Consider the following 24,622-nt stretch of genomic DNA (forward strand, 5'->3'; position numbering starts at 1 on the left):
TCACTCCATCTCTCCTCTCACGACGAAAATCAAAATAGGCTCCGAAACCTGGGGCCTTGCATTTATTCCACCCCCTCTGCCCACCTTCTCAACCCAGATGCCAGCTGCCAAATACCTCCTTACTCTCCTCGACTGCCACCTCGTTTCCACTCCACTCCTTCATCCACATTCCTTACTTCTCCCCTGTGTTTCTATAACCACCTCATCACCTCTCCAAGCCTGTCCTCCTCCAATCCACTTTCAAAACCTCCAGCGCGTGCATCTGACTATAGCACTTTCCAGATGAAAGTCTTGTATGGCTTAATTATCTTCAGAATAAAATTCAGGTTTGCTGTCCAATTATACAAGATCCTTCCTGATCTGACCCATGCCTTCTCCAGCCGCGCTTCAGTTACCCATTTATTCACTGAATACAGATGGATGGAGAGTGGAATGTGTGCCAGGAATCTAGGCACTGAATGCACCTGCACACACTTGGCCATACATTTCTCTTCACACTTCTGCTCTTGCCAGATAGAATGGCTTAAAATTCCCCAAGATGCCATGCTTTCTCAAACTCTGCCTATCTGCTGCTAGTCTGACCTTATTTCTCCTTTCTCACTCTTACTTATACTTCTTTTTGTTTTTTCTTATACCTTTCCCTGGCTTAGATACTTTCTCCTCTGAGAATCATTCTCTGGCCCCCTAGGCTGGATCAACGACTGACATTTTCCCATAGTTCTCAGAGCTTGTCAGACATTATAGGAATTGTTGGCTTGTCTACAGCCACCACTAGCTGCAAGGTTGTAGAAAGCAAAGGTTATTTTTCTATCGCTGCACATCTAGCACGTGACCTGGTGCATAACAGCATAATAGGAATTCAGTGATTATTTGTTGAATGATTGAATATATGAATGAAGTCTTATTCTGCTAAACAGATGGCTGTTAGTCCTTCTCAGCCTTGTCTGTGGGACTCAACTGCTTGACTATACAATTTTATCTCTAAAGGATGTGAGGCACGATTTATAGACCAGAGAAAGAAAAAAGGACTATGGATTTTAGTACAAGCCAAAAGAAGGTTGACGTGACTTAAAACAATTCTGACATTATTTTCTGTGTAACCTTGGGCAAATCACCTCCTCTTTTTTTATTTTCTTCATCTGTAAATGGTGGTAAAGAGGAATGAGATTTGCCCTAAAGTTATATACATCATTTGACCACATAGTTAACAACTGCATTAGTACTGACTTCTAACAGTAATTTTTTAAAAATTTTTTGAACTTTATTTTTTTTAATGGTTATTTATTTTTTACTTTTGGAGAGACAGAGCAAGACAGAGTGCCAGCCGGGGAGGGGCAGAGGGAGGGAGAAGCAGAATCTGAAGCAGGCTCCAGGCTCTGAGCTGTCTGCACAGAGCCTGATGCGAGGCTTAAATCTACGAACGTGAGATCATGACCTGAGCCGAAATTGGACATTCGACCAACTGAGCCACCCAGGCACCCCTATGTTTTTTTTTTTAAATCTATTTTTGAGAGGGAGAGAGAGACAGAGTGCAAGTGGGAGAGGGGCAGAGAGAGAGGAAGACACAGAATCCAAAGCAGGCTCCAGGCTCTGAGCTGCCAGCACAGAGCCGGATGCAGGACTCGAACTCACAGAGATCATGGCCAAAGTCAGATTCTTAACTGACAGAGCCACCCAGGTGCCCCAGTACTGACTTCTAGAAAGTTAACGACAGAAAACCTTCATATAAAAAAAAAAAAGCTCCTGTAGTACAGGTCTGACAAAACAATGAACCCCAGGTGTGTGGGTGTGTGTGTGTGTGTGCATGCGTGCGTGCGTGCGAACTGAAGTAGTATAAAGAAAGGTAGTGAATCTTCACCTCTCACATGTCCTGCAGTTAAAGAAGAATATTTGCTTTACTTTGTGACCTTATGGAAATTATTTAGCTTCTCTAAAGATTAATTTCCCCATCTTTAAATTAAAAGAATATTTACTTACTTAGCAAATTTGAAGAACATCAAGAAATAGAATAGTTGTACCATGAATAAGAATTGTTGTGGGTCTTAAAAATTAAATTTGTTCCATTCCTTGCAGGGGGAGAACTACTGTAAAGAATAAAAACAAAAAAGCCATGACACCTAAAAATATGTTAAAGAAGATGTGGTTTATATACACAATGGAATATTATTTGGTAATGAGAAAGAATAAAATCATACCATTTGCAGCAACATGGGTAGAACTGGAGGGTATTATGCTAAGGGTATTATTCAGTCAGAGAAAGACAGATATCCTATGTTTTCACTTATATGTGTATCTTGAGAAACTTAACAGTAGGCCATGGGGGAAGGGAAGGGGAAAAATTAGTAACAAACAGAGAGGGAGGGAAGCAAACCATAAGAGACTCTTAAATACTGAGAACAAACTGAGGGCTGATGGGGGGTGGGGGAGAGGGGAAAGTGGGTGATGGCCATTGAGGAGGGTACTTGTTGGATAAGCACTGGGTGTTGTATATAAGCCAATTTGACACTAAATTATATTTAAAAAAGAACTAATGAACAAGTTCAGCAAGTTTCAGGATATAAGATCAGCATTCAAAATTCAATTGATTTTCCATACAAGAACTATGAGCAAACAAAAATAAAATTAAGAAAATAATATCATTCATAATAACACCAAGAAGAATAAAATACTTAGGAATACATTTAATAAAAGGAGTAAAAAATTTATAGTCTGAAAACTACAAAACACTGATGAAAGAGATTGAAGAAGACCTAGATAAATGGAAAGGCATCCCACGTTCATAAACCAGAAGGCTCAGTACGGTTAAAATGACAATAATCCCCCAGCTGATCTGTGGAGTCAAAGCAATCTCTATCAAAATTTCAGCTGACTCCTTTACATAAATTGACAAGCTAACCTTAAAATTCATATAGGAATTCAAGAGACCCAGAAGAGCCAAAACAATACTGAAAAAGAAGAAAAAAAGTTGAAGGGCTCATACTTCCCAAATTTAAAACATACTACAAAGCTACAGTACTCAGGACAGAGTGGTACTGGCCTAAAATTAGGCAGATAGATTCGTGGCATAGAACTGAGAATCTAGAAATAAACCTTTACAATTACAAGTGATTCTCAGCATGGTGTCAAGACAATTCAGTTGGGAAAGAATAGTTTTTTCAACAAACGATAGTGGGGCAATGGTACATCCAGAAGCAAGGAAATGAAATTGGAGTGCTACCTTAGACCATATATAAAAACCTACTCAAAATGAATCAAAGTCCTAGTGAAAGAAATAAAACCATATACTTATTTCTTTTTTTAATGTGTATTTATTTTTGAGATAGAGACAGAGTGTGAGCGGGGGAGGAGCAGAGAGAGATGAGACACAGAATCAGAAGCAGGCTCCAGGTGCTGAGCTGTCAGCAGAGAGCCTGACATGGGGTTTGGGCTCATGAACCACGAGATCATGACCTGAGCCAAAGTCTGACACTCAACCAACTGAGCCACCCTGGTGCCCCAAACCATACAGTTCTGACAAGAGCATAGGCTTAAGTCTTCATGAGCTTCGTGACCTTGGGTTAGGCAAAAGCACGAGCAACAACAACAAAAACATTAGCTGGCTGTGTAAAGATTACAAACTTCTGTGCTTTAAATAAAACTGTAAGGAAAGAGAAAAGACAACTTGCAGAATGGAGGAAATTTTTTTCAACTCATATATCTGGTAAAGGGCTTGTATATAGAATATATAAAGAACTATGACCATTCAATAATTAAAAGACAAATATCCCAATAAAAAATGGACAAAGTATCTGAATAGATATTTCTCCAAGGAAGATACGCAAATGGCATGTGAAAAGATGTGTGTCTTAGCCATCAGGGAACTGCAACTCAAAACCACAATGAGATACCCATTTAAGATGGCTGTCATCAAAGATACATAATAGCAAGTATGACAAGGATATGGAGAAACTGGAACCCTCATACACTGCTGAATGTTACATGGTGTAGCTGCTTTGGAAAATCGTTTGGCAGTCCCTCAAATGGTTAAACACAGTTACCATGTGATTCAACAATTCTACACCTATGCATAAACCCAAGAGAAAGAAAAGTATATGTCCACGCCAAAACTTGTACATGAAGGTTCATAGCAACATTATTCATAATGCAGCCAAAAAGTGAAAACAACCCAGATGTCTATCAGCTCACTAATGGATGGATAAAACTGTAGTGTATCTATAAATAGATTATTATTAATCCATACAAAGGAACGAAGTTCCTGATTCAAGCTACAACGTGGATGAGCCTTCAAAATATGCTACGTGAAAGAAGCCAGTCACAAAGGACGACATACTGTATGATTCCATTGATATAAAATGTCCTGAAAAAGCAAACCTACAATAACATGAAGTAGATTAATGGTTGCCTAGAGATGAGAGGGTTAGAGGGGTTGGGGAGTAGTAGCTAAGGGGTGTGGGGTCTCTTGTCGGGGTAATGAAAATATTCTAGTGATGTGATGAATACACAGTTCTGTGAATGCCCTAAAAACCATTGAATTTTACCCTATAAATGGATGAATTATATGACATAGGAGTTACATTTCAATAAAACTGGCAAAAACAAATTAAAAAGCTACAGCCCCACCGCTTAGATTGTTTTTCATCCAGAGGATTTTCTTTCTTCGGAGACTCCATATCCCATGCTTTATGCTAGCCCACCAAGGGCTTAATTACCCAATGCATATGCACAGACACACTCACAAAGTTATATGAACACACACACTCACGCACATACACGGTCACAAACTCACACACAAACACACACATGCACGCGCACATGCTCAGACAGACTCACACAAACACAAACACATATTTACACACTAATCAGCCCCCTGGACACAAGAAGTGCCCCGGCTTTTTGGTTGGGGCCAGAGCTAGGGACTCCTATGAATCAGTCCCAAAACAATTGTTTTCATTTATTTTCCCTTGAGCCGGAGGGAGGGAGCGGAGAAGGGAAGAATGAAACGTCTCGCTTGAACTTCTCACTCACTGCGTGCGTGGGACTCTGATCTCACTTCAGCAGCCTCCGAGCACAGGTCCCAGGAGTGAAAGAAATAATGAAGTCTGGCTGGACCAGCTGATGCTGCCTTCCCTGTGTCGTCGAGAAGCAGCTGCCTCAGTGGTGTGGCTTGGCAGAGCCAGAAAGGACTGTGCCCACAAATCTCCACCCAGCACCCTATTCCGGGCATAAGGCATAAGAACTCCCTTACTTGGCACAGATAGAAGTCAGACTGCTGTGATTCAGGTTCTTGACTTCCCAGAATCGGTTTCATCACTAGGACTCCTGCCTCAGGAGGTAGACTGACTTGATTTAAATACAATCCCAACTTCGTGATTCAGGAAAGGGTGCTGCCCTGATTACAATCTTTGATATGCAGAAAGAAATTTACCATTGACTTTCTTCTTCGCTCTTAAAAAAGTCTAGGGGACCCTCTGGCTTTGTCTTCCTGGATATGAACTAGGAAACACTGCTGTTTGCTCCTGGGAACCATCCCGTACCCACAAGGGGAAACCAGGTTCAGGGTATTCCTAGAAATGGTAGGAGTGACAGGATGAAGTTCAGTCGTTGGTGTCAGGCTCCAGGTCAATCAGTCCCGGAACTGTCTATTTTTCAACTTCCTATTTACTAGGTGCAGCACTAAATCCATCTGTGGTTGAGGCTATTTGGATGAGATTTTTGATCCTTGAGGTTGAAAGCATCCTAAATGTTGCAGAGACTTCCAGGGGGTGTGTGTCACAGCTCGGAGGGGACGGTGACAGCAGTTGGCACGTGTGTAGAGAGCCGTGGGGAGGGAGGGTGCTGTCCCACTTGCCTGTGTATCTGTGAGTAGACACTGAATGTGGGGAGTTGAGGACATCCTCGGATGACTGAGGTCCCTTGCTCATTCAACTCATTCATGAAACATGCCCACGTTAAGCTTTCACTATGCCCAACAAACCCCTGATGTGAGGGGAGGGTTATAAGTGTACGAGTATGTGCGTGTGTCCCACGTGTCTATTTTCTTCCAGAGGATGATCGGATTTGCTGCAGTCTGCCCTCCTGGCTGAAGTCAGTCAGTGTCTCATGAGGAGGAGTCCTTATCTCCATGTCCCTCCCCTGTCTCATCACGAAGTCTGTGCTAATTCTGGGCTGACCAGAAAGGCGAAGACTACTGGGGTGGAGGGGCGGGGAAGATCAGTGCCAAGTGGTGTACAAATGACAGGGCTCTGGCATTCGTGATCTTTGCACCAGGAAGCAAGGCTTTGGACCTCAGAGGGGGCAGTGCACAAAGCACATCCAAACAAGGTTCATCTCCTATAATTGATTTCTTCTGGCAGGTCTGACCTCCATAATAGTGCCCCTGCCTAGGCTGGAGCTATTATAATTAGTCTCTGGTCCCCAAGACTCCAACCACATTCTGGCTTATAGACACTGGCTTTCTGGGTTTAGAAACTTGTCATAGGTAATTCACAAAGCAAATATTTCACTTTACAGAACGGTGCTATGTTTCGATCCCCCCCTTTTGCAATGCTGAATTGTTGGTGTGATGTAACATTCAAATTATTAATATCACACGGTGCTAATATGTTAAATTTAAAAAGAATTGTATTCCCTCTACAGATACCAAAAAAGCCATTGGATTAAATTCTGCTTCAATTTCTACTTTTAAAATGCTTTAGGAAGCTAGAGCTATATATTGCCACAAAATGATAAATAAAATATTGTTAAGGCCAACAACCAGAGTTATAGCTAATAATTAATCACTGGAGACATTTCTATCAAAATTAAGGAAAGATGAAAGTGACCTCTATTTAGGCACTACTATTTAAGATTGTCGTGTAAATACTGCCCAATGAAACAGAATTTTAAAAATCGAAGGAAGAGATACTAGAAATTAAAAAAAAAAACACACATATTATCGTTATCTTGCAGAACCTTGACATGCTTTATTTTAACAATGATCTCAGTGGTTATAATTGATTTCTGAACGAATTTACCAGCCAATCTGGAAAAAGAAATACTATTCTCTACAATGATTATTTGACTGTATGTTATTGTTCTGGGTATGACACCAACCAAATCATTATTTCCACTGGTTATAGGTTCCTTATTTCAAAACTCAAACCACTGTATTCAGCAAGTGTTATGCAACATTAAACTGGTCATGACTGATAATTTGATATAACACATGGGGGTGCAAATTTGTAGATCCCTTATTTCTTTGATTTTAAGATGCCGTTTTAAAATTGTAAATATTTGAAACATTGGAGCACATTTTATAGTTGATGTATATGCTTAATGTGGCTGTTACTATTTTGTAGTCTTAGAGTAGGGCAGCATTGCTCAAGATTGGAGGTATGATGAATGTTGTGTTATGGTTTCCAAGGTGGGCGTAGGGTAATATCTACAGTGAGCATGTTCTAGGTTAGGCCCATTGGGGGTCTCTGAGGCAGCAATATGGCAGCTTCGCCCAAGTGTGAGTCCGGTGTGTTATAGTTATTTCCAAGCAGTGGACTATGGCCGGCCCAACCCATAGGTTTTCTTTCAGCCTCCATGAGGAGAGAAGAAGTCTTTCCTTTTGAACACAGCTATTGGTTAAGCTTTGTAATTTTCATAAAGAAGCTCTAACCTGAACTACCTAGTTGATTATCAAGGCATGTGACCAGTCACTGCATTTGGAAAATGTTCACCCCAGATTCTTGCTGATGAGAACAACCCTGAACTCACTTTCATCCCAAACTCATCAAGAGCTTGGGGATGAGAGATAATGCCTGTAGATAACTGTCTGAGGGACACATATCTTTCTCTAGATCAGTTGTTGTATTTAAGTGTTTCTTAACCATGGAAAGGTTTGTTCAAAGATAAAAGAGGTCGATACAAAGATATTTTTTTTTCCTTAAGCTTATTTATTTGGAGAGAGAGAGAGAGAGAGAGAGAGAGAGAGAGCAAGCTGGGGAGGGGCAGAGAGACAGGGAGAGAGAGAATCCCAAGCAGGCTCCACCTTGTCAGCTCAGAGCCCAACATGGGGCTTGATCTCATGAACTGCAAGATCATGACCTTAGCCAAAATCAAGAGTCAGACAGACACTTAACCGACTGAGCCACCCAGGTGGCCCCAAAGCTCTTCTAATTGAAGTGGGTGAAGGAATAAGAACCTCATCTACACCCTTAATTCTCTCCCCACCCCACCCCAACTCCCCGGAGAGTGGGAGGAAATTGATTACTCTAGATGTCTTTCATTTTTACCCGAGTCATTCAAAATCACTCAGAATCATTCAAAATTACCAGTGCTGGTTCTATGAACAATTGTTTTTATTCCCTGAACTTTGAGGATAAACCATGAATCTCAATAAAGAGATACTATCCAAATATGTGCATGCACACACTGTGCACGCTCATTCACACCCACCGACCAGCTAAATGAAACACAGTGTTTCTTACTCAAGTTGTTGCAACTTAATTGTAATTGGACATGTCAGGATGCTGTTAAGGACACTGCTACCAATAAAGAGGACACTTAAAAAAACTTAAAAATTGTACGATACTACGTTCCAGGTACTCTTCTAAGAGCTTTGCACATCTTAACTCATTTAAGTTTTATAAAAGCCCTGTACGATAGATCCTACAATTATCTGCACTTTGTAGATAAAGAAACTGCGACACAGAGAAGTCGTGCAAACAGCCCGAAGTCACACAGCATTTGAATCTAGAGTCCACTTTCTGACCCACTAACTGCCCCCTTTTTATAAACACTCACAGAAAAAAAAAAATGCTTTCGGATTTCAGTAATTGGACAAGCCATTGTTGTGAACAGATGGTTTTCTTAGAAGCTGCAGGCACTGATTCTCATACCCAGCCTTCAGGCCTCTTGACCAAGCCTTTACAGGAGCACAGAGGTGTCGAATCCACTTCCAAGAGGCCCTTTCATTCCTCTCACAAAATGTGAGACTTCTGCAGTCTTGTACTTTTTTCACGGTGGCAAAGTTACAACGTCTCCTGACCTTCCACACTATGCACGTGGTAGGAGGAGAGCCCCTCCCCAGCCCGCAGAGACCCCACTCGCTCTTCTCTGTATTCCAAGTCTCTACCCAGATCAGGCATCAAGAATCTTTCCCTCTGCTGACCTAGAGCATCCACCCTAGGGTGCTCAGAAGGCAAAAGCACCCATCAGACCCAGAGAGGCCCTCACAAGCTCACAGAAGAGACAGAGGAGAGCAGACACAGGGCACAGCAGTGGGCATGGGGCACGAGTCAGGCCGGGCAGGGGTCCTGGCCAATAAGGGGAGCCTGAGAGCCGACCAGAGCCCGAATTCAGGCAGGCAGTCAGGTCATTGTAGGATTTGGCAGCTGATGCTGGAATTCATGGGCAGAACCCCTCAAGTCCCCTAGAGGGTAAACCAAGCAGGAGAAACGGAATTTTTCTTAGTCAGGTGGGTGCCTTGCCTGGTCCAGTTAATTATCAAAGCATATGAATTGTCCCTCAATCTGGAAAAGGAAATACTTACAGTTTTTGGTGGGGATGGTAACAATCTTTGAACTCACAGAGCAATCTGAGGCAGGAACCCAGGCACAGCAGCAGTGACATAATTGAAATGACTGGGCTCCGGGGCTCATTAGTGTTCTCCACCGTGCAGGGAAATGGACTTAGCCAAGCACGAAGTGACATTCTTGTGAGAGGGGCAGCGGGAGGGCCCATGTTTGTCCTAGAAGTGGGGGATGCCCACCAGAGAATTGAAGGCAAGTCCTCTGGCCAGTCACACGGTCGTTGTAGCCCTGAGTGCTGTCTTGGAAGGTTCCCAGAAGCTCAGGGCCACTGGGAGCCTGGGCTTGTGTCCTACAGTAGCCAACCACCTGGTCGCACAGAGAAGACTGGAGGCAGAGGTTCAGGATGAGAACGCCTTCACCCTACTTTGTACATCCTGCACCCCTACTGTCATCCTCTTCCTTTAGATCATTCTAGGTGCAAAGAAAGAAGTTGCCTCGGCAGCTCAGGTCCCAGCTGAGGGACATGGATGCTGGCCAGGTGCATGTCCTGCAGAGGCCACGAGTCCTGATCCGCTGCAAAAGCCTCATGTTGCCAGTGTGCAGACGTATGAGCCAGGAACCCAGGTGTTGGAACTGAGGTGAGGGAACAAAGCAAGAGCCTTATTACTGAAAACAGGAGACCAGGCAAAAATCAGAAGGGCAGCTAAACCAAGAGGTGACAAACGACGGAGCTCAGGCATCCGGGACCCTCTTTTCCCCAAAACAGGGTTCTCTGTTCAGCCTGTACATTACAATCCCCAGGGGTATTTATTTTTAAAAATACCACAAGCCTGGGTGGCTCAGTCGGTTGAGTGTCCGACCCTTGATTTCGGCTCAGGTCATGATCTCACAGTTCGTGAGTTCGAGCCCTGCATTGGGCTCTGTGCTGAGAGCATGGAGCCTGCTTGAGATTCTCTTTCTCCCTCTTTCTCTGCCCCTGCCCTACTTTCTCTCTTCCTCTCAACAATAAATAAATACATAAATAAACTTAAAAAATTTTTTTAAAAATACCACACGCTAGATCCCATTCCCAAAGAGTCTAATTTGTCAGTCTGGAGTAGGGCTTTGCTTTGGCTTTTTACTTTTGTAAGCAGCCGTGTGATTCTAATATACTGCTGGGATTGAGGCTGTACCAAGCCTGTGTGGGTGCTCTGTCTACCAGTGAGGTTTAAGAAGCCCTGGATAGACTGACAGAGAACCTTAGGGTCTGGTTTTAATGGCACAGAACCTACGCTCCTCTCCTCTCTCCCTCTTATCTAAGTTACACTTTTACATTTCGGGGATTATTTAAATAATGTCTTCCTCTTCACCTGGGCTATGAGCTCCATAGGACAAGAATATGCCTGTTGCTTCAAAACATAGAAGTAAAAAAAAAAAAGGGGGGAGCATAACTAAAAGGAGAACTTGATAAATCCACAATCATAACTAGAGATAGTAGCACAATCCTTTAACACAGTGCAAACCAAGATTACCCCCGGGGATTGGAGAGACAGACTGGTGGCCCAAGGAGTCAAGGCGGGTTACCAGGGCAGAGACTCACATGCAGAAACCACCATGGGAACCAGTGCCAGGGTAAGAAAACCTAAACTGTAATAGACCAATTGTTGGAAGCTCAGTGTTGGCAGGGGTGAGTTAAAAATTCCAGGGGGACCAAATCATAGGGGTGCCCACACACTCTTGTGAATTTTACCTCCAGTTGCTGGAACATGTTCTCATAGTAAATATCAGGTAAAAATTCCCCCAGGCTTCCAGCAGGGGGAAGGAAAAGGGAATTATATAAAATATAGTAAATATGGGTAACCAACTGCTAATCACGAGAAACTTATCAGTTCACCTAGGAAGATGCTTGACCATGAAACCATGCAATGATTTCCTCCTACATGGCCTCCCAAAACGTGTGGGCTACCTCAGTATTTGCGTATCAATTGATTTGCTGAATTCCCTTGTCTTGTCTCAATAGCATTTTCCTCTAACCAGGAACCCCCAGCTGTCTCTGTACCAGTATCTATGCATCTCATGCCTTATATGGTCATCGTATTACTCTCCTTCAGTTTTCAAATAAAGGAAAATATACGTTAAAAATTGAATTGGTCAGATGTATACTTTCAGTCATGCTGGAGTAGCTAGTATCAGATTAATTTTCTTGCTAAAAGCAATTATAAAAACAGAATATAATTTGGAAGAAAAATGCTGGAAGCCATTAAAAAAATGCTGGAAGCCATTAAAAAACAACAAGGAAATCCAGAATTTAAGGGACAAAGATATGGAAGAAAACAGAAGTGCTTTGTGTTGAGCGTTATGGGATGAATTGTATCTCTACCCAAATTTAAATGTTGAAGTCCTAACTCCCAGTCTTTCACAACCTGGAAATAGGATCTTGCAGATGTAATTTTAAGATGAGGTCATACTGGAGTGTGATAGGCCCCTAATCCAATAAAACTATATACTTATAAAAAGGGGAAATTTGGACACAAAAACAGTGATAACAGGAAACTATGTAAGATTGGAGATATGCTTCTCCAAGCCCAGGAACTGCCAGAAGCTAAGACAGAGTCCTAGAATATATCTTTCCCTAGAACCTTCAGAGGGACCATGGCCCTGCCAGCACCTTAATCTCTGACTTCTAGTCTCCAAAGATACAAGGCAATAAATTTCTGTTGATTAAGCAACTTAGCTTGTGGTACTTTGTTATAGCAACTACAGCAAACTAATACATTGAGTTTGATAATTTGTATACCTTTTTCTCTCCAGTCACTTGTCAACATATAGGTTACATGTTGAGAAGCCAAGAAGGAAGTGAAAAACTAAAAAGTAAACAGAGATTTCCATGGAGTTATAGTGCTCAGTAGTAAAAACTGGATCTTAGCACCTACTCAGGAGGAAAGGCCTTGTTAAACAAACTAGAATTTTAATGAATAATCAGGAATTAGGAGAAAATGGAAATATACCAGCATTGTCTGCATCAAGGTAATATGATTGGAGTCTAACTGTCTGTCAGGAGCAAATTAAATGCTCATTGGGGGAAGATAACTTGTCAAAACCTCTACACTTTATCTTATATAAGTCAGCCCAGACACAGACCCATAGGTGCTTTGGATAATGTAGATACCAGACCAGGATTTTACAATATCTAGTAAATTTCATCACAGAATTGGAATCTATCCATAAAAAATCAAATAAAAATAAAATAACAGAAAGAATATTAAATAGACAAAGTTAATATATTAGATCATGCAAAAGACAGAATTAGTAAACTAGAAGATAGATCAAGAGGAAATATACACATAGAAGTCCATAGAGATAAAAGAACAGAAAATGCAGACATTTCCACTATAACAGACCTTTCCTTACAGAACATGATACAGAAGTCTACCACATACTTCTTCCTCCCCACACCAAAAAAAGAGGGGAGGACAAAAGTAATATTTGAAGAGATACTAACCAAACATTTTCCAAAAACATTGAAAGACATCCAACCACACATTCAAGTAATTTTAAGAATCTAAAATAGTCAGGCACTTCATAGTCAAACTGTTGGAAACCAAAAGAGAAAAATCTGAAGGTATTCAGATGAAGATATGAGCATGATGATATCCTATAAATGGGTATATGTAGATGGGTATACATAGAAATATTTATAGATGTGTGTATATATGCACACAGATATCTTCTTGCTCTGTCAGCTGAGAGAAGCAAAAATGCCATTAACAACGAGCACAACTAGCACCCACATCTTGGTTTCTGATAAAATTCTCTAACAAGATCCTGGAGGATCTTGTAGGCGAGAAAGTAAGGAAGTGCTATAAAAAAAAGCTCACATTAATGATGGCAAAGGCACATATTAACACAGGACCCAACTTAAAGAGCAACCAATGACCAAACCTGGAGTAGGTTAAGCAAAAACTAATTTAGTGTTGGATTACAACACAGAGTATAAAATATCTAACAGTTCATACATACATACATACATACATGCATAGGGGAGAATAGACAGATCTTCCAGGCACAAGAATTGCAAATAATTTATGTACATGCTCCAAGCTCAAAGGCATGGAATATAACTCTCCACTCCTTAAGCATGGGCTGCCAATAGTAACTTTCTTCCAAAGAATACAAAATAAAGAAGGAACAACTTTACAGTGGAGAATTACCTTGGCCAGGTCATCAACAATGATTGCATGCTGTTAACATGTACCCTTGACAGGATGTGATAAGAATGGCGCTTGACCTCTGTGGTCTTCCTCCCCAAAACCACAATTAAAGAAGGCAAAAAAAAAAAAAATGGAAAAAAAAAAGAAGAAGAACAGAATATCCAAAGACTGTGGGACAACTACAAAAGTTGTGATATACAAGTCATGGGAACACCAGAAGGAGAAGAGAAAAAGAAGGGAGCAGAAGAAATATTTGAAATAATAATGACTTCAATTTTCCCCAAATTAATATCAGACACAGAAACCCAGATCTAGGAATCTCAGAGAACACCAAACAGTATAAACATCAATAACATATAAAATACTGCTTGTAACAACTGAAAAATAAACATTCTTTTAAGTACATGTGAAATAGCTACTAAAATTGACTATACACTGGACCATAAAGAAAATATTAACAAATACCAGAGGATTGAAATCATAAGAATATATTCTCTGATAATGGATCTAAACAAGAAATTAGAGACAACTAAAATTAGAGTAATTGAGTAATTGACAATTGCCAATAGAGTAATTGACAACTAAAATTGAGTAAATTAGTTACTCAAAATTAGAGTAACTCAAAAATCCTCCATGTTTTTAAATGAAGCAATATGTTTCTAAATAATCAATGGATAAAAGGGAAAATCACAGTAAATATTAGAAAATATTTTGAAGTGAGTTTTAATCAAAAGAGTATCTATCAACTTTGTGGGATGAAGCTGAAGCAGTGCCTAGAGGGAAATTTGTAACATGAAATGCATATATCAACAAAAGAGATTGAAAAGCAATGATCTAAGTACCTATCTCAAGAAAGTGTTTTTTTTCTTAGTACAAGTTAGTAAATAAGGCAATTCAATCCACAGAAACTATACCAAAGAAAATAAAAGAAGAGAAGAAATTAATGAAGTCAAAAGCCAACATGTAATGAAGAGCAATGACATAGTCAAATTAAAATGACTTACTAATAAATCTTTAGCAAGATGAGCATATATATATATATATATATATATATATATATATACATATATATATATATATATGCAGACAGAGTCTGCAAGCACTAAAAATTATAAGAGAACACTACACACAGCTTTATAACAATAAATTTAAGTTAAGGATGTCTGCTGTCACTACTTATCAGTACTTAGACTCAGGATGTGCTGGAGGTCCTTACTGATTTAAAGTTAAAAAATAAATAGATAAATATTAGAAAGGAAGAAATTAAACTTACCATATTTTCAGATAATATATTTTGTGCATAGAAAACCCCAAAGCATGTAAAATTAAATTATTCAAATTCATAAGTAAAAAAGTAAATAGTTTCATACAGGAATAGATCATTAGAAAATGAAATTTAAAAATGAAACCATTTACAATAACATCAAAACCATCAACTACAGAGGAAGAAATTTAGCCAAAGTTGTACAAGACCTCTACGCAAGAACCACACGACCGCACTGACAGAAAAGAAAGAAGACCCAGACAAATGGAGGGATATAGTACGCTCATAGGTTGGGAGGGTAATATTTTCCAAATGTCAACTCTTTCCACATTGATGTCTCTATTATTCTAGAAAATTATCTTATAAAATTATAACACTGTATAAAATTTTATTCTATATAATTATAAAATTTTCAGCAAGTTATTTTCAGAACATTGACAAATTTAAAATTTATAAAGAAAGGCAACGGGTCAATAGTAGCAAGGCAGTTCGAAAGAAAACAGAATAGAATTGGAGGACTGCTACTGTCAGATACGAAGACTTTTAGACAAGAACAGCAGTTAAAACAATGTGCAACTGACGCAAGAGCAGACAGACCAATGGAACAGAATAGAAAATCCAACATCAGACTTTTGTATATAATATCATATGTGCTACTGAAAGGCAGTGAAGAATAACCTTTTCAATAACTGATGCCTGATCAATTGGTTATCCCTACGGAAGAAATTGAACTTCACCTCTATGTCATACCATGTGCAGAAATCAATTCCACCTAAATGTGAAAAATAAAACAATAAAGTTTCTAAAAAAATAATATAAAAGAATCTTTATAGCTTTGATATCCAAGCTTTATAGCTTTGGTTGAGATAACATAAAGATATCCTAAACAGTACATATAAAGAAAAATCATAAAGGAAAACACTGATAAATTGAACTTGTTAAAATTAGGAACTAATTAATGTTCATCAAAACATATGATTCAAGCAGTGAAAAGGAAGCTATAGAGAAGAAATTTGCATAACATATCTGACAAAGTTCTCGTAACCAGAATACACAAAGAACTCCTATGAATCAATTGTAAAATATAGACAATCCAATAAAAAAAAATGGGCAAGACATTTGAATAGGCACTTTTTTTGCAATAACTACTAGAAGTGAAGTTTTGCCTACACTTTTACCTAACAATTGCATTCTCTGGCTAAACTCAGCTGCCAGAATCTTGTCCTGGGTCACAAAGATAAATGTTATTATCTAGCCTCAAATGAGATTTGATACATCAAGCCTATAGTTGAAAGTATCATAGGGGGTATATTAAGGCTTTTAAAGTCAGAATCAAACTGCTTAGGTATGAAAAAAATTTAAGTCTTTATTTTATACAATAGGAAGGAAAATCCAAGGGCAGAATAATTTCAGATAATGTGTGATCTTGGAACTTAAATGATGTCATTTAGGACCCAGTTACTCTCTCTTGGTTCTGTCATCATACTGGTTTTATTCTCAGGCACCACGTCGTGGTAAAATGGTGGCAATTGCTCTAGTTCCACTTCTTTCCAGGTTCAAATCTGGCTAAAAACTGAGCACTTTTCCCCAGTTGCTCTATCAAAAGTTGCAGAATTAACTCTAATTACAAACTATTGAGTCACGTGTTCACCCCTGAAACAATGTTCATGGTCAAGACAATGTAATTACACTCATTGTTTAGGCCTGGGTCATGCGCTCTTCCCGGAACCAATCCCTGTGGGTGGAGGATGCAGAGTGCCAGCTGGCCAGTCATGAGTTATGCTCTCCTTACGTGGAATTAGGATCCTCACCAGATTTACATGGACTGAGCTAGGAATGGCCAAAGGAACCTTGAGGTGTTGTTCGCCAAAGAAAGGGGTAAAGGATGCTGAACACTTAAAACCACAAACATGTCCCACAGAGGGTTGTTTTGTGAGCCTGAGTTTCAGAGAATAAGGCGACAGATACACAGAGTGTCAGGAACTGGACGTAAGAACAAAAAGCTTCGCCTAAAAAGCTGAAGAAAAGTGGGCTTTTACTGAAGGCCGTGAAGATGCAGACAGGCCCTTAGACCTAAATTCTGTCACGCTTTCTTCCCTCAAGTTCTGGCTGGCTTCAAGGCCAGGGAAGAGAGGTACCTCCTGCTGGGGGAACAGGTTGCCAGACAGTCTCCTAAGGTATCTGGAAGCAATCCCACATGGCCTTCAAGGGGGAAGGCTGGGATGCTGACTAGGAGCCAGGAATCTGGTGGCCTGGCTGGGCCTGGGTGTCCGGGATTGGCAGGACAAGCCTTCTGCACACTATCTCCCCACAGCACCATCTGCAGCTGCCGTCTGCATTTGGCCCAAAGACAGCGTTGCCAATCACTTCAGGGGATTGCTGGGCCTTCTGCAAGCAAGACTTGGGAAAGGCCAAATTTGACACTTGGCTGCTCTCCTTGAAGTTAAATGACCCGGCTTAGGTCAAGAAATACGAAACAAAGAAAAAAAAGAAAAGAAACACCTAGCGTGTTGCCTAAGAGAATGCAGCCCTGTAAGACTATAGACCAGAAAGTACATGCCAGGGAAATGGACAGAGGAGGTAGGGAAAGGATCTATAGCCTTGGGGTCACTAAAAGATGCTCTAGCTAGCTTAAGGATTTTGCTTTTAAGAAAACATGAGGCTCAGAATGAGGGCAAGACAGAAAATAAACCATAGATTTATCCTTCTACCTTCTTTTCCTAAGAATCGAAGGGACAAGTAAGTAAGTAAAGTCAGTTAGTCAAGGGCTCGCTAGTTGACTATGGTTGGGCTGAACAATGTCTGATCCTTCTCTGTAATAAGGTGGGGGCCACAGCAGTGGCAGGCTTAGTGAGGGAGCATCCAAGAGATAAGGGCACTGGGCTGACCACTGTCACAAAAAACAGGGCAAGGAAAAGAAGCTGTGACCTGGGGGAATACTAGAGCCTTAGGAGAGCAGGGAGGAGGCGAGACACTGGCAAATCCAAGGGTCCAGCCCAGTTAGTTTTTTTCACCTTCCTCTATCCCCCTATCCTGACCAGTCTGGGCACTAAACTAAAAGGATGCTCACTGCAGCCCCCATCTGTGGAGGGGGGCAAGCACAATCTCTCAGCCTGGCACAATGCGTTCAGCAGACTGCCAAACTGCAGCTGATTTTCTGAACTTCTCGCTCTTCACGTTTGGCCTGCAAGCCTTCTACCTTCCCTGGAGACTGTCACGATCTCCAGACCATGGCCTTGTTTCTCGACGTAGCTTCCACAGCCTCCTTGTCCCAGATTAATGCATCCTCCAGAAGACACCCGCCGTCTGTTTCTCAAGTTGACCCTGAAGAAGGCAAGGCCATCTGGCCCTACAGCGAACTCCAGCTCTAGGATAAACCCAGATGCTGACCGTCCAATATCCAATATCCATTTTGGTAGAGAATCAAGTAGCTACGGCGGAGGGAGGGTGGAGGGGGAGGTGAGGCAATTGGTCAAATATAACCAAATGGTCAAATGTAACTGAAAGACAGGTAAATGTACCGTCAAACCCGAAGCTGGGCAGATTGAAGAGCAGGTTGGACATCATCCAGAGTCAAGACTCGCCCTCTGCCCCCGGCCCTCTGAACTACCAAGGAATATCTTCCAAGACAGCTCAGAAGGAGGCTCCTTCTTCATACTTACTCCATAAAAGCAGGGGCATGAACAACAGTCCCCATCACCTAAGTGTGACAAAGGCACTCCTTAGCAAAGCCCCAGGTTCCAAGGCCATTCTGTACTGAAGATGATCATCAAACAATGAATGATTCCCTACGGTCTGCCATGAGACCATGGGCAAGTAAGTGATACAGTGTTTACTTTCCTTCTATTAAACAAATGCCATGCAAACGTTCTTGAAACTTTCAGGGACACCATAAAACGAGATCCCCACACCCAACGGAAGGCCGGGTACAGTGATGTCAAAGGTTCTTTATTAGCTCTCCATCTGTTTCTTTGGTAGCTCATTTGCTGGGTGATCAGAGACTGCCCCATCATCTCTCCCAGCCTCAGGCTTCTCATCAGCAAACTGGTGGGGGTTTGACCTGCTCTATCAGTCTGAAAAGTTGTTGTGAGAAAAAAAATGAAGGGCCAGATGTGAAAAGAGATTTGTAGAGAATGAAACCTTATATAGGGCTGGGAAAACCATAGGGATTGTTAAAAAGCATTTGGCAAAATTCCTCAGTGGGGAAAATTTGGTCAGGAAACAGAGAAAGGAAGCAAAAAGGACATATGAAAGTGTGGTACACAATGACATGAGAAGGTTCGAAGGTGCCCGGGCAGCCCCAGAGGAGGGAGGAAAGGAAGCCTGCTTGGGATTCTCTCTCTCTCTCTCTCTCTCTCTCTCTCTCTCTCTCTCTCTCTCCCTCTCTCTCTGCCCTTTCCCCACTCTCCAAATAAATAAACAAAAAAAAAAAAATCAGGGCGCTTGGGTGACTCAGTAGGCTAAGCATCCGATTTCAGCTCAGGTCATGATCTCACTGCTTGTGAGTTCGAGCCCCTGGTCAGGCTCTGTGCTGACAGCTCAGAACCTGGAACCTGCTTCAGATTCTGTGTCTCCCTCACTCTCTGACCCTCTCCCGCTTGTACTCTGTGTCTCTCTCTTTCTCAAAGATAAAGAAACATTAAAAAATTAAAAAAATATATCTGGAGGTTCGTTTTGAGTTGAGAAGTAACCTCCCTCCATTCCTCTAAGTCTGTTTCATACAACTTCCTTATGCAGAAAACATTTTGGGGAAAACAGAGGAGTTATATTCCTTCTTTAGGGTGACTCAGGATGGAGGGGACAAAAGAGCCACAGAAGGAAAGATGATTGAGATTTCAGGAGTAAAAGGAAGGCAGAGCAAAAGCTGAAAACAAAAAATTAACCCCCTCAAAATTCATGATAGATTTGGGAGGACACTGGCCCTAATAATAAATGTGATGGAGGCTTGAAACAGTTGTATTTGACTATTAGTTATTATCCTTATGGTGGCTTTTCAGGGTAGGAGTGCTTGGTACTCATATATGTTTTAGCTTGAGGGTTTAGAAAGGGATCTAAAAATATTTTGGTTGGCTGAAACATAGACCTGAAAGTAATCTACATTAAATGAACTTGAGTACCAGAACAGTCTTGGTCTCCTGTAGAGGCAAGCCTCCAAAGGTTTAGGGAGAGTGAAATGGTAGAGTGGATTTATTATGCAAGACCTACTTATTCACCCTGAAATGGCCCAGAGGACACACCTTTACCATAACTATGAGAAGTAAATATCTAAGGGGATCTCCAACATCCTTGAAGAACTTTGTGGTTGCTCTTCTCCTAAGTCAGAAATTACACTGAGAATTGCTACCGTTGTTTTTAACTGCTTATTTATTTATTTTGAGAGAGCACAAGCATGGGGCAGGACAGAGAGAGAGAGAGAGGGACAGACAGAACCCCAATCAGGCTCCACACTCAGTGAGAAGCCCCACGTGGGGCTCAATCTCACGCCCGTGAGATCGTGACCTGAGCTGAAATCAGGAATTGGAGGCTCAGCAGACTTACCCACTCACACGCCCCAAGAATTGCTACCACTGAACTACAGTGCTTAAATGCAATGGAGATCATCAGATCCCTGGGTAGCAGGGGACAAGTGACAGCACTTGATTACCAAAGGCAAGGTGGGTGTGGTTACTGTAACGGACAGCAGTGTGAAACTAGTAATCAGACTAGTCCGATTTACAGAGACCTATGATATTGACTAGTTAATCTTCATATCCTTAGGAAAGAAATTGATAGGCACTCTATGTAATTTTTACTTGATCGGTATAAGCAGAACTCCAGATAAAATAAACAGCACTCCAGTGCGAATCATCAAAACAAGGCCACAGCACCTCAATCAATTTCCAGACTGGAGCAGGTTACAGACCCAGAACCCACTGAATGAAAGGAAAGTGGGGTCCTCTTGAGGGAGAACCTCCAATATACTAGCAAAAATGTATGCTGTTCATTTTTCTCCCAGTCTACCCCAAAGGGACCTCTGGCCTATATCAGGGTGAATGTGCACGGGGGCAAGAGAAATATTCAGACCTTCTAGGATCTCCTGGGCGCTGGCTCTGGAATTGACACTAATTTCCGGAGACTCAAATTATCACTGCAGGTCACCAATCAGAGTAGACCCTTATATAGGTCAGGTGATCAATAGTGATTTAGCTCAGAGTGGGTCGAGTAGGTCCCTGAGCCCTTCCTGTGGTTATTTCCCCAGTTCTAGGATGCCTGAGTGGAATAGATATATTCAGACATCCCGAACCAACTCCCAGAATCTCAGAATCGTTCCCTGACCGATGGAGTGAGGGTTATTATAGTAAAGAAGGTCAAGTGGAAGCCACTAAAACTGTCCCTACCTAGACAAATAGTAAGCAAAAGCAATACTGCGTTCCTGGAGGGGTTGCCGAGATTACTGACATCATCAGTGACTTGATGGATGCAGGGATGGTGCCCATTCACCTCTTCTATTTGGCCTGTTCAGAAGACAGAGAGAACTGGGCACAGGACAGTGGATTTTCCTAAACTTCATCATATGGTTAGTCCAATTGCAGCTACTGTTCCAGATGAGGTTGTGCTGCTTAAACAAATTAACACATCCCCCGGTACTTGGTATCCAGCTTGGCTTGAAGACTGTTAGCAAAGATCCCTCAGAGCAGTTTGCTTTCAACTGGTAAGACTAACAACACACTGTCACAGTCTTACCTCTCTAGTCCTATGCATAATTTAGTGGATGGAGACCTTTATACCATTCACATTCACCAGACCCCACATTAGTCCATTACATTAAAATGTTATGCTAATAGAACACATTCAGTAGAAAATAGCAATTACTCTAAATATATTTTAAGGCATTTGCATGTCAGAGGGTGGGAAATAAATATAACAAAAATCTACCTGGTTGACTTTTCTAAGGGTCCAGTGGTACGAGGGATGTCAACATACCCCTTCTAAGGTGAAAGATAAATTGTCACATCTGGACCCTCCTACAACCAGAAAAGAGGTACGATGCATGGTGAACCTCTTTGGGTTTTGGAGGTGATGCTTTCCTCATTTGGGTGTGATACTCCAGCCCATTTACCAAGTGACCTGAAAAGCTGGTAATTTTGAGTAGGATCCAGAAAAAAACAAGGCTGTCATGCAAGTTTCTCTGCCACTTGGTCCAGCAGATCCTATGGTACTTGAAGTGGCCAATAAAATGGCTGTTTGGGGGTTTTGGCAGTTCCCTATAGGTGAATCACAGCCGACTTTCAAGATTTTTCTGCAAAGTGCCGCCATATTCTGTGGATGACCACCCTTCTTTTGAGAAGTAGTGTTTGGCTTGATACTGGGATTTAATAGGAACTGGACACTTAATTATGGGCCGAGCTGCCCATCATGAACTGACCCACCAAACCCTAAAGTTGGTCATGCACAGGAACACCCTATTATCAAACGTAAGTTGTGTATGTGAGATTGGACTCAAGCAGAACCAAAAGGCACAAGTAAATTCCAAGAAGAAATGGCCCAAATATCCATGGCTATGATTCCTACAATCTGCTCTATCCCAGATTGCATATATGGCCTCATGGGATATTCCTATCAATAGTTGACTTAGGAAAAGAAAACTCTGCTTGGTTAATGGTTCTCCGTTACCTGAAAATGGAAAGTTGCAGCACTACAGCTCTTTTGTGGGACACCCCTCATCTCTGAAGAGACAGGCAGAATTTTGAGCAGTGCCCCTGATTGTTCACAGGAAGGAGAAATGGCCAGAGGTCCCAGTCCATACCGATTTATGGGCTTCAGCCAATGGTTTGCTTGGTTGGTCAGGGACCTGGAGGGAACATGATCAGAAAATTGGCAACAAGCAGACCTGGGGAAGAAGTATGTTACAGATTTCCCTGAATGGTCAAAGAATGAGGAGACATTTGTATCCCATGTGATGCACACCAAAGTGTGACCCTGGCAGAGAAAGATTTTAATAATTAAATTGATAGGATGGCCCATTCCATGGACGCCAGTCAGCCTCTTTCCCCAGCCGCTCCTGTCATTGCCCAAGAGCCACAAAGTGGCCACAGAGGAAGGGATGGAAGTTAGGCAAGGACTCAGTGACATGGGTTTCCATTCGCTAAGGACAATTTGGCTATAGTCACTGTGCCAGGTTGTTGAGGAGCAAAGACCAACACTGAGTCCCTAATAAGACACCATTCCCTGGGACAATCACCCATAGTGATTTACTAGCAAAAACCTTTGCTTCCCATCCCCATGATCTTATTCTCTTCTGGTCTAAAGGTTTTAGTTCCAGAGGGAAGAATGTTTCCAGCAGGAAATACAACAATGATTTTATTAAACTGTAAGTTCTGATTGCCTCCTGGCTATTCTGGGTTTCTCATGCCTCTCTTCTCTACAGGAAAAGTAGGTAGTTATACACATGACCAGTTGCAGAAATCAACACTATAATAGTTATGAGTATTTATGCCTTATTTTATTTATAAATGTTTCTATGTATACTAACAGAAATTTTTATTTTCTTCATCTCTTGTCTCCTTATCATCTAACATAAGATATATGAATGAGAGTTAGCTTTATACCGCAGTATTTAAATGATAAGATATCAAAGGAGAAAAATGAACATTTTCCAAGGACTTTGCATAGTCTTCTGGGGAAAAGGTCAGCATGTTTTTGGTTGAATGCAGAACGGTTGTCTCATTTTAGGTGTAAGTATAACTTTGTTATTACCTTTATTTGGAAACAAAACATGGTCCAAGAAGATCCATACAGATGGCAAGTCAACAAAGAATGGACTGTGATGATCAGTTTGTATGTCAACATGTCTAGACTGTAGTCACGAGCTACTCAATCAAACACTAATCTAGGTATTGCTGTGAAGGTATTTTATAGATGCAGTTAAAGTCCATTATCAGTTGACTTTAGGTCAGGTAGTTTACCCTAGATAATTTGGGTGCGCCTGATTCAACCAGTCAAAAGAACTTAAGACCAGAAATGAGGTTTTCCTAAGGAAGAAAAAATTCTACCTGTGGATAGCGGCTTCAGCTCCTGCCTTAGAGCTCTAGCCTGCCCTTCTTGGCGTCCTGCCCTATGGACTTCATACTTGCCTTCCCAAACCTCACAATTATGTAAGTTAATTCTTTACAGTAGGTCTCTTAGTATACCCCTCCTACTGGTTCTATTTCTCTGAACACTGACTGATAGAATAAGTTATATGGCTATCACAGGCATAATAATATGTGAGAAACTCTGAATAGTACTCAGCTGGATTCTGATGGTGCCATCCAAGTTTTCTTTAATGGCCCAGACAGTTAACCTGCACAGATCTGAAACTGATTCCCATCTCCATCACTTTCTAACCAGGTGATTTGGGACAAATTAGTTAATCTCACTGAGCTTCTGTCTGGTGTGTACCAGACAACACTGACCTTGTGGAATGTTAGTAGTGTTAAACAGAGAAACTAGTACGATGTCTGGAGTGTCAATGCAAGGAGTATCTTCATCGTTATGGCAATTGACGAGCCCCTTAGTCAAATGTGACTGGAAGATTGTTTGGGGGCACAATATAGTCTTCTTTTGTCAAGCCAGTGTACCATCTTCTCTCTTGTATTATTCCTTTACCATGTGGTCCAGGCTGGAGCTGGTTGCGTCCTTGAATCAAA

The sequence above is a fragment of the Panthera onca genome, chromosome C1 (genome assembly GCF_046562875.1).
Source record: "Panthera onca isolate mPanOnc1 chromosome C1, mPanOnc1 haplotype 2, whole genome shotgun sequence".
Taxonomy (NCBI): Eukaryota; Metazoa; Chordata; class Mammalia; order Carnivora; family Felidae; genus Panthera; species Panthera onca.